Source organism: Ciconia boyciana, chromosome 2 (genome assembly GCF_034638445.1).
Source record: "Ciconia boyciana chromosome 2, ASM3463844v1, whole genome shotgun sequence".
NCBI classification, from domain to species: Eukaryota; Metazoa; Chordata; class Aves; order Ciconiiformes; family Ciconiidae; genus Ciconia; species Ciconia boyciana.
This window is the reverse complement of record NC_132935.1, coordinates 73,445,284-73,459,900: the sequence shown is the minus strand read 5'-3', so window position 1 is coordinate 73,459,900 and position 14,617 is coordinate 73,445,284. Positions and strand designations below refer to the sequence as shown.

At 41.5% G+C, this 14,617-nt stretch overlaps 1 protein-coding gene across 1 annotated transcript in view; it reads right to left on the bottom strand.

Moving 5' to 3' along the window:
* The window catches only part of GALNT1 (polypeptide N-acetylgalactosaminyltransferase 1), a 91,202-nt gene extending 77,462 nt beyond the window's left edge, over positions 1-13,740 (bottom strand). Inside the window, exon 1 of the mRNA XM_072852974.1 lies at positions 13,084-13,740. The gene's annotated coding sequence lies outside the window, so the exon portion shown is untranslated. The remainder of the gene's footprint in view (positions 1-13,083) is intronic.
* Positions 13,741-14,617: the final 877 nt, after the last annotated feature.

Below are 14,617 nucleotides of genomic sequence, written 5' to 3'. Positions count from 1 at the left end.
TGAGGACCCAATAGTCCACCAGTACAGTATTTCAATATTGTGACCCAGTGACTTACTTATAATGCTTTGGAAAGAATGTCAATGACCCATGAACATTACCAGAATGAAGGGAAGTTTGAGCGTAACAGAATGTATTATACTACACGTAATTTGCAAATTTTTGTTAATATACTAAAAGAAAAAGACAGAGCAATCCCTGTTAGGCAGATCAACATAAATACATAATTCCGATACCATTAGCAACAACTGAAAAGATAGTTACAATACACCTTAAGACAATCTATGCTTTTTCTTAGGATTTATTCATTTCAAGGCTTGAAGCAACCAACTCTTTTGATGGATTATCTTCTTTTATGCCAATAAAGTTGTTATAATGTTACATATCACATGTAGAAAAAAAACCAGATAATTCAGGTAAAATCTGGACTCAAAGTATAGGTGACAGCAACGTGAAAAATATGTCCGCACTTACATTAACATTTCACTTCTTAGTAATAGTCAAGTCCTTAAAATGATATCATTTAGTAGCATTCATTCAGGAAAGTGAGAGAATATTATTATAAACAGTTATACTATTATTTGTGGTATAAGAAGTATTTCCTAATAGTTTCTGGGACACTACAGTGTAGAACACATGTCCACCAAAGAAACTAGGTCATAACTAAAAATCCAACAACTGAATTTGAAGAAAGTCTGAGCAAACAGTTGCTTTATTAATTTTCTCATACCAGCCTTCTGTGCAAGTAGCTGTCACAATTAAGAAATAAGCCTCGGTTTTCCCAATGCAGTAAGGTATCCAGTTTAATTTTAGTGTAGAAAATATTAGTACAAAGACAGTAAATTGAGCTTCTTTCATTCCTTTTCCTCATGGTTTTCAGAAAGTAAATAAACTAGGTTATCACTCTCCCTAATTACATCAGCTTACGTACTTTACCCAAATGAACAATACATTAATCTTCTCCTCCTCTTGCCTGAAATCTGCTCTCCTGTTCTCTGGTTTTTCAAGAGAAGAACAGGAGATGGTATACCTACAAAATACCCACTTTATAAGCTCATTATCTCTTCTGTGAGCAGATTTCAAACTATTCCCATTAAAAAAAAGTTCAGTAAATTCAGATTGAACAGTTCATAAGCAACTGGAAACTGTGTGTCGGGGAGAAGAAACATGACCAAGTACTCATTTATGCAAGCAAAGTGGTTTAACTTCTATCACTATGTTCTTCTAAAAAAACTACCCTGTAGCAGCAGCTGGCTACTTTTTTATAATTTAAAAGAACCAGCTGCAATAGGAGCAGCAGCACACTGAAAAATACCTGATGGAATGTCAATGCTTAGAAATAAATTACAGCCTATCTGCAAGCAGCCCTTGCTAAAACAAGTTATCCTCCCTTGTGGAAAGCAGAACTGGTGGCCTTATCTCCCATAGATTTCAGCGGACAGCAATAACCTCAGCACCTTGCTGCTGCTACCCCTTACGAGCTCTCCTTTATTCCTCCACTCCCAAAACATCCATTCCCCACATGATACTATTATATCTTCCCTATGTCTCTTAATTATCAAATCAGCAAGAGGTATCACATGCTAGGGTTTATTCCAAGGTTTAGGTATGCCATCTGGTCAGTCAAAAACATGGCTCACTGGTGAACTGGCAGGCTAGGAAAGAACAGGCAACTGTTGAGTTGTCTTTCCTCTTCCTTAGCATCAATTTTCTCCAAACTTGTGCCAATTTAATATTTTGGGACTTTTGCCCATCAAGTATGACTAAAAACAGCCTACAAACTGGGGGAGGGAGAGGGCACGGGGGAAGAGCGATGGAGGGCTGAAGGTGAACAGAGCAGGAGATGAAACTCTCAAAAGGCAACACTTCCTCTCCTGACAAAGCGATTTTTGTTGCCTGGCTGGGGCAAACATTCACCTAAAAACACTATTAGCTTTTACAACAAGGACTACCACAGGGCATGATGTTACAATATTTGACATATGATGAGAAAACTGAAACTGTGGGCAGAAAACAGAACCCCAGCCAGCGCTGATACGGCCAGGGAAATGCCCCTCCTATCACTTGAAGACTGGACATTTGATCCGTACAGATGCAGCCAAAGCAAGTGTCTTCAAGTTTTTTCAAATGTCCTTCAAACTTTTTGTGTATTAAAGTTTTGTCTTTAACTTTCCTCCCTCCTGAAAGAACCACGTAAAAAAATGTTTATTTATAACTCTATTAAGCCTTCTCTTTGAAGCTGAACAGAAAACAGTATTTCTTCCATAAACCTTCATTTACAGTAGATACAAAGATTTTCAGACATATACACAGTTTTAAGATAGAAGTCCCTTAAAATTTCCCTAGTCTATATACAGTTGCTTTCATAAGCTTGGAGGTTTTTCAGCAATGTTCCTCCATAAGCATTCAAGCTTTTATGAATAAATACTTTTTTTCCCCTCCATCTGAAACAAATTCCCTTTGGAAAAGGAAGATAATTCTTCAACAACTGTTTGCATAAGACTGGCTAAACTTTCTCCTTCTCGTGTCTGAAAGACTGCTCAGCCCATGACAAGTTTCATGATGCCAAAGCAGCAGCAGTTCTAGCCGCCAGAGAGCCAAACTAATCCCCTTTCCTCCAAACCGCAAGACTCAGACTTGGAAATCTTTAAACACAGTGTTTGTCACTTGGGCCACTGCGTTCATTTCCTCTTCCATATGCCCAGCCATAAATAGATTTCAATTTACTTCAAAGATGCCAGTCATCACTTTTCTCTTAAAGAAGTATTGTCTCTCTCTCCTGACATATCCTAGTTTACCTTTTATGTAACGGTCTGATACATTGTTAAAACACAAAGGAACTCACTAAGTTATTCAAAATACATTTAAATACCTCTAGTAAATTAAATATGTCAATAACTTGCATGCAAAGGAAAATACAAGACCTCACACCTTTTCTGAATACTCTCCAAGCACCAGTACAGTAAAATGAACATTCTCAGTAAGTTGACTTTAAGGCAATTTTCTTTTTTTCTTAAATACTTGAGTCACACTAAAAAAAGTGATATTTTTCTGAAAAAGGTTGAGCTTCACTTTCAGACAGCCAGGTCTCCAAGACATGTCAAACTAGATATCAAAAAACCCAAATTACTAGCAATTTCTGTTATTTTGACTTCTTTCAGATACACTTCTCCACTCACATTCTTGAATCATTACTATATCCTTCTGAATAAAAATTAATGATACACCCAACCACTCATTACACACGCAAACAGATGGAAGAAATGGAGAAATCACAAATTATGGAAAACTGTTAAGCTGGTATGCTACAACAGTAATTGATAAGAGCTGTTTTAAACTAACAATTAGCCAGCATTTTACAAGTGACAGATACAGAAGCAAACACGGTCTCTTAGAATAACAAGAAATTGTTCTTGTTTCTGCTCCATAGAAATAGACCATATAGCTCACTCCTGCAGACAGAAGCAGTAGTGAATCATAATTTCATTAGCCTCCACAACAAAAGATGGTTTGATTATAAGAAAGTTGGTATCAAATGTTTTTACAGCCTCAGAGTTGAAAATTTAACTATGAAGATCCCAAGGTCAAACGTTTGATTTGGAAATCAGTGCCTGACTTACATGCTATTTAAGTCTGGGACTCTTCTGCATAGAAGTGACAATAAAGAAAGCCTGCTCATTTTAAAAAACATCCCATTGTGGATTCTTTGTTTAAAAACGCTAGTGATCCAAACTAGTGGATTAGTGCAAACTAGTGACCGCAACTCAGTGCTATTCAACTCTACTGCAAATAACATGAGGTATGCTATAAAAAAAAAAATAAAAGGCATTCTTTTCCTGGCAGAAGCAGAGATGTTTTACAAAGTTTTCAACAAAGAGGAAAATGTGGTTAAAAAGAGTCCTTAGATTACTTTCAAATATACATAACATTCATGAAATATACAGAAACCATTGTTTCAGCTCTAAGAAGTTCTTACTGTGTTTGGGAAAGCATAATTTTGGGGGAAAAAAGGGAATAGTCATGATAGTCTAAAACTGCATAAGAAAGCTTTGATATAATCCAAAGCAAGAAAATTACATATTATTGTACTTCTGTGAATCAGATCACAGCTGAGATTGCGACAATTGGTTTCTTGCACACAGAAGATTTCAAGCATTAACTGGTTGCAGAAGAGTGATTAGTTTTCCTGGACATGGAAAGACAAAATAAAAGATGTGATTTGACAAGTCTGCAAAATCCAAAAGGAACTAAAAGAAACAAACATGAGGAAGGAAAGAAAGAAAATAAATAACTTCCAGAAACAAGGGACTTGGTTTTCTGGTTTTTATAGGGTTTCCTTTTTAAAGATTTAACAAATTCACTATAAAAGATTGGGCATTGGTTACCTTACATTTTTTTAAAAAAACTATTGCAGATATAAAGTTTTTATGATTTAAACTGCAATGCAGAATTAGATATAGCCTGACAAGCATATTTTGATAGAAAAAAAAAGTTTTGTGCTCAGTCTGCATATACAACTTGAACATTGCTTTAAAGTGTTTTAACCAGTTCTAGTTACTCACTAGACTCCTAGAATTGTTCATGGTTTTTAAATATCCTTTTTTGTTCGATGAGATGACACCATAGCAGAATAACGTGAATATTATGAAATAGTACTTGAATTTGTAATATCAAAAAAAATACCCTTCGACTTTTAACTATACCATATGCCTTTTGAATATATAAGTTAAGATTTTTTTCAGATGCCTTTGTCAGAGTAACTCCGATTCCGCTGCATTGCATTTAGGTATCTTTCTTCCAACTACACTTTTGCAAGAGTTGATGGATTGTTTAATATTTTCTGCAGGAGTCGTCAGTGTTACTGGACACTCACGGTACCAAATTTTGCCTCATTCTTTAACATTTTGTACAACAAAGTAGTATTTCAACTACAAACACACAAATTATTTTAGACTTGATAAAATATTAATGCACCTCCCAGCAATTCAATGAATCTATTCAAAGCCTAACATCGAATACAGATAGGTTTTACATGCTCTAAAATAATGAACACTTTTTTCTAAAGCTATACTACCAATACTTTTTAAGCTCTCGGCACATTAGAGGTATTTTGAAGGCTAGATTATCAACCATTTACTTCTGGAACTCTGCACAGCTGAAGCAGTCCTTAAAGCTGATGTTTATCTATACACTTTGAAAATATTTTAGTTCAATGTTCGTAAAACCTGTGATGCCATACATTAAAACCAATCTGAAGCTGAAAAAAAAAATTTTTGATGAGTATGCCATCTAACATATCAGCAGCTGCCCCATTCTGTTCTGCTTTAGCAGGGAACTTGAGCTTTTACAAAGAATAAAGAATTCCTGTGCATCCTTCCTGTCACATTATTCTATCTATTCACTTCAGTGCCCAAATAAACCACAGTACAAGTTGAAGAAAAGGGACCACTGAGCAGCTTGGAGCTGTTTTCCCACAGCTATCTTAGACCACATTGCCAAACCTTACCAGTCAGTACCAGAGGCCAGATACCTAGCTTTAATCTAAGTCTCAAGCAAATGAAAGTTTAACTTAGTGGACTTTCCTATCTTATCTGTAACCCTTTTTATACATGAAAAGCATTGGAGCAAGAAGTAAGTGGTGATATGAACCTAAAGGCCTTTCAAAGTTTGTGAGAAGGCACAAAGAATGTGTAATTTTTAATCTGCATTAAGGCTCCTGAAGGTGGTACTGCACTTTCCTGCTCCCTAAAGTTACTGACCTGAAGGACTTCGTATTTTTCATGCTGTTTCTGAGACTTTCAGTTCAGGAAAGTAAACCACAAAATCAAATATTTAGATATGTCAGCCTGAAGAAGGACTTCAATTTTAAAACATGTCTTTGCAGGCAGAGGGCCTTAAGGGGCAAGTTTCATTTTTCTTGAAATATATATTTCAAATAAACATATTTAAACTATAGTACCTCTGCTGCATTTTAGGAAGCTTAATATTTGTAGTATGATGTGTGCATGTCTGCACTATCTCCAGAATTTGAAAACTGAAAACAAAACAGGTTTACTAAACTATTACTAATTTAAGTACCTATATTTCCTAAACTTCTGATCAGTGAGCCCTGAAGAAAAAAATTGCAAGACTATATTGGAAAAGGGATGAACAAAGTCACACACTGCTTGCAGGGGTGGGGTTTTTTTGGCTATTCTCAGTATACCCGTTATTCCAAGTATCTCTTTAGAACAGGACTGCTCTGGTATGCTGTCTTCATTTTTCAAAGATAGCAGACATTCATTTCATTCACATGATACTACAGACAGAGGAGTTTAAAACCACAAAGTGGTCTTAAAAAAAAGAAGTTCTGTGGAAATGCATCCTTAACTTCTTTACAACAGTCACAACTCACAAACTGGACATTCAAAGTAGTATTCTAATCAGCAGAAATTGAAGTAATTTCTTACAGAAGTACTGTCTAGAGACAATAGTCAAAGCTGAGTTTTGCATCTAGACTTAGGATTCAGCTTCTGTGTTTGAAAAATGTATTAATCCCAATTACCCTGAGTACACAATGAAATGAAAATTAAATAAATCCATTAGTTTAATTTTAACTTAAATGAGTCGTTAAAGATACTTTAAAAATGCCCCATCAGTGAATGTTCTCTCTTCAATGTATTTAATGCCGAAACTTCATGAACAGGATATGCACATAAGAGCCTGAGTTGTTCTTAATGCTAAATTATTCATAATGGTAATCAAACTGATGAATGTCACTCAGAGTGAAAGCACAACTCTGACCAATCTTATTTTTTCACCTACAACTAATTGGCACTTGGACCATCTGAAGATTCAGAAGCCTATTGTACTTGTGGGTTTTCTTTGTTGTTTGGTTGGGTTTTTTTTAAAAGCAGCATCACCTAGCAAAGTTAAGAACTGACCACATAAAATTAGATCTGCTTGTCACCCACTTTTGGCTGGGGTGAGAAACAGCTTTATGCTTGTTCTTAGTCCTTGCTCATCCTGGCCACTCTAGTTAAACTCATTTTAGAACACTGTTGTGGAAATATCTGATTAAGACCAGTACTAGATAACTCTTTCTCTTTAGAGAGGCCAATGGTCATTTGACTGATTTTTCATTCTGCTTTTCAGTCAGCTTCTTCATTCAGATATGTAATGAGCACTTCCAAATCTCTCTCTACACACTGAGAATTGACTCCAACCCATTACCAATATTCCCCATCCCCTGGTTTGTTCCTCACAGAACCCTCCAAAAAAAAAACCCCACCAAAATTTGTTTCCCTGTCCCTGGAAGAATCCTGGCATTATCACTTCCCTTTTAATTTTCAGTGTAATTCTGGTTATCATTCACAATTTGCACTAAAGCACTGCTAGCATACAGAGTGCAGGCTTAAATGGCATGGAAAAAGATAATGATGACCCGTGGCTATAGAAAAGTAAACAGATTGAAATTCAAGTTCTTCAGGCTCTGTTGGCCTTTGTCATGTTATGCCTGTAAAATGAGGCTAGTATTCCTGTCTCCTGTAGAACTACTTAATGTGAGATATTTATGCACTGTGATATTATCATAATTCTTGTCGCTGATGGGAAGCACCAGCTGAAGCTCTAGAGTCTATTCTGATGCACTGTAAAAAAAAGTCAAAGAACATGACATACCCTCTTCGCTTGCCTGTAACAAGTTTTCACAGGCAACTTCCATGTTGAGTATTATCCTGATTCAATTGTTCCACATAACTGGGATGACAAATTTTATCATATGACTCCACTTACACACCAGGAATTCTCTTACATGAAGAAATATTGGAGCTCAACATGAAAATAGTACCGCACCCCATTAAAAAGAAATACTTTTTGTACAAAAAATACTAAGAGTTTATGTACAGTAAGAAATCCCACCAAAAAAAATTCCTAGAGATTCTACCACTTGCACAGCTTAACCAATATTAGCACTAGTGAAAATAAAGTAGACTTTCCAAAACATTTACAATATTACACTGGCTTGCAATTTACAGGACAAAGTTCTAAAAAGCAAGACGAGCATTATGGAACAAAAGAGCAGTTCACACGTTCTGCCTCCAAAGGATGCTAATGCTCTTTCAGCTAGACAGCAGAACACTGAACTGGCTTATCTTTTCGGTAAGCTTTCTAACAGAGTAAAGTTTCTGAAAGTTGGTACTAGCATGGCACAAGAAAAAAAAAGTATGAAAACACTTCCCTCCTTAACAGAAATGAATTTCACAGCAGCTGTACATCAGCTGGTCCCACAGTCAGAACTTCCACAGCAAACTGCTGCATTATACTGTTCTTCACTAGCAATAACTTCTCAGAGGAGAACACACACGAATGTCTTAGGGACCATCAGATTATGCAGAATAGCAGTCTATAACACAAATAGTGCTCAATATCCCTACCTGTAGCTCCTTCTTAAATGCTGGAAAAGATCTGATAATAAAGGAAAAATACATGAGCTGAAACTATCAATGAGAGTTACAGTGGTCATCAAACACTGATTCCAGTGAAAAGGCACCATTACAAAGCTCTGACTATCGAGGGTAACTTTTTCATTCCACAGAAATGAAGCTGACCACGCCAATACCAAAACCAAGTACCTTGGTAAAAAAAAAATAAAGATGTGAAGCCATTTCACAATCAAGTTCCATACCATAGTTACCTACCAGATAAAGGCAGAAGAGGAAGAAAAAAAATGTGGTTTTTTTTAATGATTGAAAATAAAGCCCTGGATCACAGAAGCAAGGGTGTAAGTGATATCTAGGGAGACCACCTTGCCAAGGGTACCTTGTCTTAACTGACTAGGTCTCCAAGCACATTTGCTTTCAGTGACAACTGAGGATATCAGCTAAACTCACCTTTCTACCTTGACTGCTCTGTTCCATTGGCCCTTCAAAGGCGCAAGAAATCAAAGTCATATTTCCTACAAGAAACTACAAACCACCTGCATAGTTCAGGACTTTAGAACTCAAGTTAATTCTCTTTAGTGGATTATAACCAGACCTTTATGTGAACCTGATGGTAAGAATGCCTCAATGAGCTGGGAGTAATACAACAGTACATGCACAAGATATTTATGCAGTGCTCAAAGTCACAAGCTTCTAATTTAGCCAAAAGTAAATGCCCCTTAAGAATCTTCGTATTTATAGTGTAAAACCATATTTAAGCAATCAAAAAGTGAATAATAGAGCAGTTAGCCAACTCTTTAATACATTAGCTAAAAGTATATCAATTCCATTGATTTTTATGATGGGCTGATTTCACGTAATGGACTAAGCTCACTAGAAAGACTGTAAAAGGGAAAAAATGCTTTGCCAGAACTAGTGGAAGATGGTGTCAAAATGCTTTTATGACAAGCATACAGTTAAAACATTTTATTTGAAGATGTTAAATATAGAATACTACTGTCAAGAATAGATTTGGTGCTAAAAGTTGAGTAAAAGCCATGATTACAACACTGCAGATATATTTTGCAGATTTCAGTTGTATTTCACTTTAAATATTTTGTTTTATTCCTAGCTAAGAAACAGGAAGCTTGGACTGTGAATACTAGTCAAACTTCAACACGGCAAAAGGTTAACAGCAAGATGCTTCAAGGATCTATAAAGCAAGCAACATTTAAAGGCACTAATTAATGAACTTTTCTAGTTTCTTTTCCGGATAACGGTTATGTAGGTTAGTCAAGTACAGAAGACCAAAAATGCAGCCAAAAATGGAACCAACTGAGAGCTAATCAACCATGATGTACAGGTAACACAGTGGCAGATAAAATTCAATGTTAATAAATGCAGAAGAAGTGTCACTGAAAGCTAAAGACAGAATTATTAGTATGGTCAGCAACCTTCTAAATTAAGTAGACCTAGTATAAACAAGAGGATTACAAGCATCCCTGTGGAACTCAAGGAAGATCTCTGTTCAGTATCAGAACATTGCTGCTGAAAATTAAAAGTATCAGGATTCAAAAGCAGCAGTGGCAAGCACTAGCAAAACTGTGGTATCTTCACATAAAACTAGTGCTTCATTGTTAATCATTAGCTGAAAAAGGCTGCTGCAGTATTAGATTAGGTGTCTGAAGAAACTTGTATAAAGAGAATTAGAAATTAATACTGTTAATACAAAGAATCACAAAGCAAGACATGAAAAAATACATAGTTATAAGTATACTAAATGTAAACTGAAGGAAAATAAATTTACACCTCAAAAATGCTGCTCAGTGAAAGTGGGAAGTATACAGTTCAGAGGTATGCCTTTTCGATACAATGCATAATTAAATACTCAAAGTAATTTCTAGTGCGTCTTTATTACAAAGAATCTGCCAACAGTCAAAGAAGGACAGAAAACTGGACTGAGGAACATCCCATTTAAGGATCCAAGTCTACTTCTATTAAGTATTGCTGTAAGACCCATACCATAACAGAAGTATTCAACATCTGGCTCCCGTAACACTTCTTGTACCTGCCACAAGCTATTCATCTAGATGAACTCCAAAGAAGCTCCACTGCCACAATTTCAATGCTAAAATCACCATGTTGGCCCTGCGAGGTGGGGGGACATGCACCAAATACACCACCTTCCAAACACACTTTAAAATCAAGATCCTGAAGGGCAACACTAGAATGCAAATCATACACTATAACTTGGCCTAAAGGACAGCACTACAGACTTCCAGATTTCGGTTAATAATTTAGGACAAATAAAAGAACTCCAAAATTCTTGATAAAGTGATTGGTTTATAAGCATGAAACAGCACCATTCTCAAAAGCACCACTCCAGCTGCTAAAAGGTGTTTTAATGCATCTTATAAAAAAAAGTTCTATTTCAATTTGTAGGCCAGCCCTCTTCCTTGTAAGCACTGACAACTCCCAGTACAGGTCAACTTGCACCTAGAGATGGTTCCTGCACTTCCACGTAGAAGACACTTAAAGAAACAGACTGGGGAGGACTGCAGAGCTAAAGACCATACCATTTTGGTCCTGCGAATCAAACTTTTGTGCCAGGTGGATAGTCTGAGACCTATTATATGCACTAAAAAAAACCCACCACTAAAAATATAAAATGCAAAATCTGTCAAGAATCTCGTGTCTCTTGAACTAAACATAATGTAAATTGCATTCAAATGACTTAAGCATTTGGAAGTACCCTATTTTTAGATGAGTGTCCCTGGAGCTACTTTTTGTTCTTATCCCAAAGACAAACATCATGCTCTTTCTGTGATAGAAGAAAGAAAAAAATATTTAACAAGTTTACAGCCAATATATATTTTGCCAACATGTATGCAACAAAGAAAGGACAGCAGGGTACTATTTCACTAAATTTCAATGACAAATTGCTGCTTTATTCTAAATTACCTCAATTCTTTCTCTGTATAGCTTATTCCTGAACTCGTTTGAACAAATCCAGTTTGAGATGATTGGGGGTGGGGTGGGGTGGATTTTGTATAAAAGTGAAACAGTACCACCTCACCACTAGGATATGCAATGACTGTCACGTGGTATTTTTAAAGCATTTCTATGACTTTCATTAGTGTCTTTGAATTGCCCTATTCCTACAGGAACAAGGTGTATGAGGAATAAGGTATCCTCATTCACGCAGCTTACAATTCTGAAAAGCCAGGCAGCATCCAATAATAGTCCAAGTGTTACCATTATCACCTTGATCTCAAGGGTGGCTTGTATGTGGTGTCCTTGCCAGGTACCATTCGTATCATTTTTCTGAAGATGACCATGCTGCCACAATCTCCCTTATCGACAATCATTTGAGGAACATTTATCTCTGATGTGCATTCATGTTTTACAGATAAGGTAAGCCTGATAAAATGCAGCAAATTCAAATTCAAAGTGCTAGCAATACCACTTAAAAAAGGCCAACATCACAGGAGGACACGGACAAAATTCCAAGTCACAGAAAACGATGAAGCTGGCACTAGAAAATGAAATGCTTTCTCCAATATAAGCAATCCTTTGTATTTACAAGAAAAACGAGTTCTGTGGTGTTCCAAGTGTTCAGAGTAGCATGATCTTCACTGCCTTTGCAAAGGAGCGAAGTCGAGAGTAACAGTGTATAAAAATACATGGTTAGTTACATAGTTTTGGTTTGCACAGCTGTTGGCTATGTTCATTTACAGTTCATGTAGTGCCAACATCATTTATATAAACAGAAGAGGCCGGTTCACTCCTGTTCATTACCATAAAAGTTATTTCTCTCAGCAGCTGCTGCACAAAATTCAGTTTCTATTTCAGTATCTCACCCTGTACGTTTACAAAGTGGCAGGTTCTAGAGACTGCTAAAAACAAGTAGGACCTAAAGAAACTTGGCCGTCCTTAAGAATAAACGGGGGTGTGGGGGGACGGATGACACCCGGCACACACTTCTGCTTTCTCGGAGTGGAAGGAGGTAGTAACCCCCTGTTAACCCGGGTAAAGTCACATGAAAACTAAGTTGCTTTCGGCAACTACGTGGAATGAGAGTCTTAGTTTCCGCGACCCTCTTCAGCCCTATGAATTAAGAGGAAATAAAGTAAGGCTGATGATCCGGATTCCAGCAGATAAGAGAAAGTCTAAAATATTAGTCACATGTTATGTAATAACCATTAACTGATCGAACTTGATGTGACAGCGGTGCAGAGGTAGAGCCAGGGATGCTGCCCTGGTCCTCCCCCCGGCACACACACACGCTCCCGGCGACTGCTGACACAGAGCAGCTCCCCGACCCCTGGGAAGCAGCAACAGGACGTCCCCAGCCCCCCCGGCCGCCCGCCCGCCCCTTTCCCCGGCAAGGAGCAACTTGGGGAGCCGCTGGAAGGCAGCAGCCAGGCTGTGTGTGCCCGTCCCCCGCGCCCCGCTCCTCCCCAGCGGCTGCCCCCCGAGCAGGCACCGCGGCGGGGCCGCCCCGCTCCTCCGGCCGCCCGGCGGAGAGGAAGCGGCGATCGGCCGAGGCGGCGGCTCCCCTGCCGGCGGCCGGAGAGGGGAGAAGCCCGGCGCTGCCTGAACTTGGCGCTTCCCTTTCCCCGAGCCCCAGCGCGGGGCGGGAGCGGGGGGGGAACGGAACCCGAGGCGCCCGGAGCCCGCACTCACCTCGGCCCTCTCTGTCGCTGCGGGGCGGCCGGCGGAGGGAGGGCGGCCGGCCGTTGAGGGGAAGGGACGGGCGCCGCCGGCCCCGCCGCTGCTGCGCCTGTCACCGGGCGCCCGGGGAGGAGAGTCCCGCAGGGTAAATCCTCCGGGCGGCGGCAGGGACGGAGACGAGCCGCGCACCGCCCGCTCGTCGCGGCGGCCGCTGCCTCGCACCAAGTTGAGGCGCGGCCGCCGTCGCCGTTGCGCAGCCGGGCTGCCGGCGGCGGCCGCTGCAGCCGCGGGGAACCGGCGCCTCCGCTCGCCGCCTCGCTCCGCGGCCGGGGAAGGAGCGCTGCGCCGCCGCCACCGCCGCCTCAGCCCCCCTCTTCCTGCGGCTGCCGGGAGCCGCGCTCCGGGCGCAGCGGCGCGGTCACACGAAGCCCCGCGGAGGAGCAGCCGCCGCCGCCGCCTCCCTCAGCGCCTCGGAGCCCGCAGCTGCAGCCCCCCGGCGGCGCCCGCTCCGCATGCCCCGTCCTCCGCGCACCACCGCTGCCAGCGGCGCCCCCGCCCGCCCGCTCTCCCGCGCACGCCGCTGCCGCCCGAGCCCTCCTCAGCGCCGCGTCTCCATCACCGGCGCGGGGGCGGCGGCGGCGCGGGGGGCGGGCGCAGGGAAGGGGCGGTGACCGCCCCGGCGCGCGGACGCGTCCCCCGCGCGCCCGCGCCCCCCGCGCGCCCGCGCCCCCTGGGCGGAGCCCGCGCGCCCCGCCCCACCCCGCCGCTACCCCGGATGTGCGGGGGGCGCGCGTGGCCAACGGCCGCGGGTGGGGGGCCATTACAGCCCGGGCGGGCTTGTGCGTTGCCGCCGCTGCCTCGCCCGGTACGGCGAATTTGGCTGGCGGGCGCCGGTGTCCGCGGTGCCCGGCTGTCCCCGGGCTGGGGGGGCTGTTCGTTCTGGCCGGTTCTAGTCAAAGCCGCGGGTGGAAGCGCCGCGTGTCGTCATGAGCGCTGCTGGCCTGCGGCCCCCCAGCCCTCTGGCTGAGGGGTGGGCTGTGCGGCGCCTGTGCTTCCTGTACGGGCCTGCGGGCTATTAACGCGCGGCTGCAAGGATTGTGCTTTGTATGGTGTTACAGGGTCTGTTGTAAGTGAGCAGGTGTGGTGTTTTCCTGTGTCATCCCTGCTGCGCTGGCACCTGCTACACCCACAGTTACGTATGCCTTAAAATTAGGTCTGGTCTATGAGGACACGAAAGAACTGCATGACCTACCAAATTGTCCTTCCTATGCCTTTTGATGGGGGCTGCCAGCAACAGCAGGGCCCAGCTCCTTGCTGGGCCATGGATGGCTTTGGCGTAGCTTGTGTACCACCAACATGGCGTGCCAGCAGCAATTTTAGGACCCATGGTTGAAAGAAATGTTGCGTTGGGTTGTTAGGCTGTAACAAGCCTCCTCTTAACAGTGGCCCCTGAGCAAGGCAGCGGGCCATGGGTATGGGGCCCAGTGCAGCATCAAAACATTAGGTATGTGCCCTGTAACAATGTTTGCGTACTAAGATTATTTAA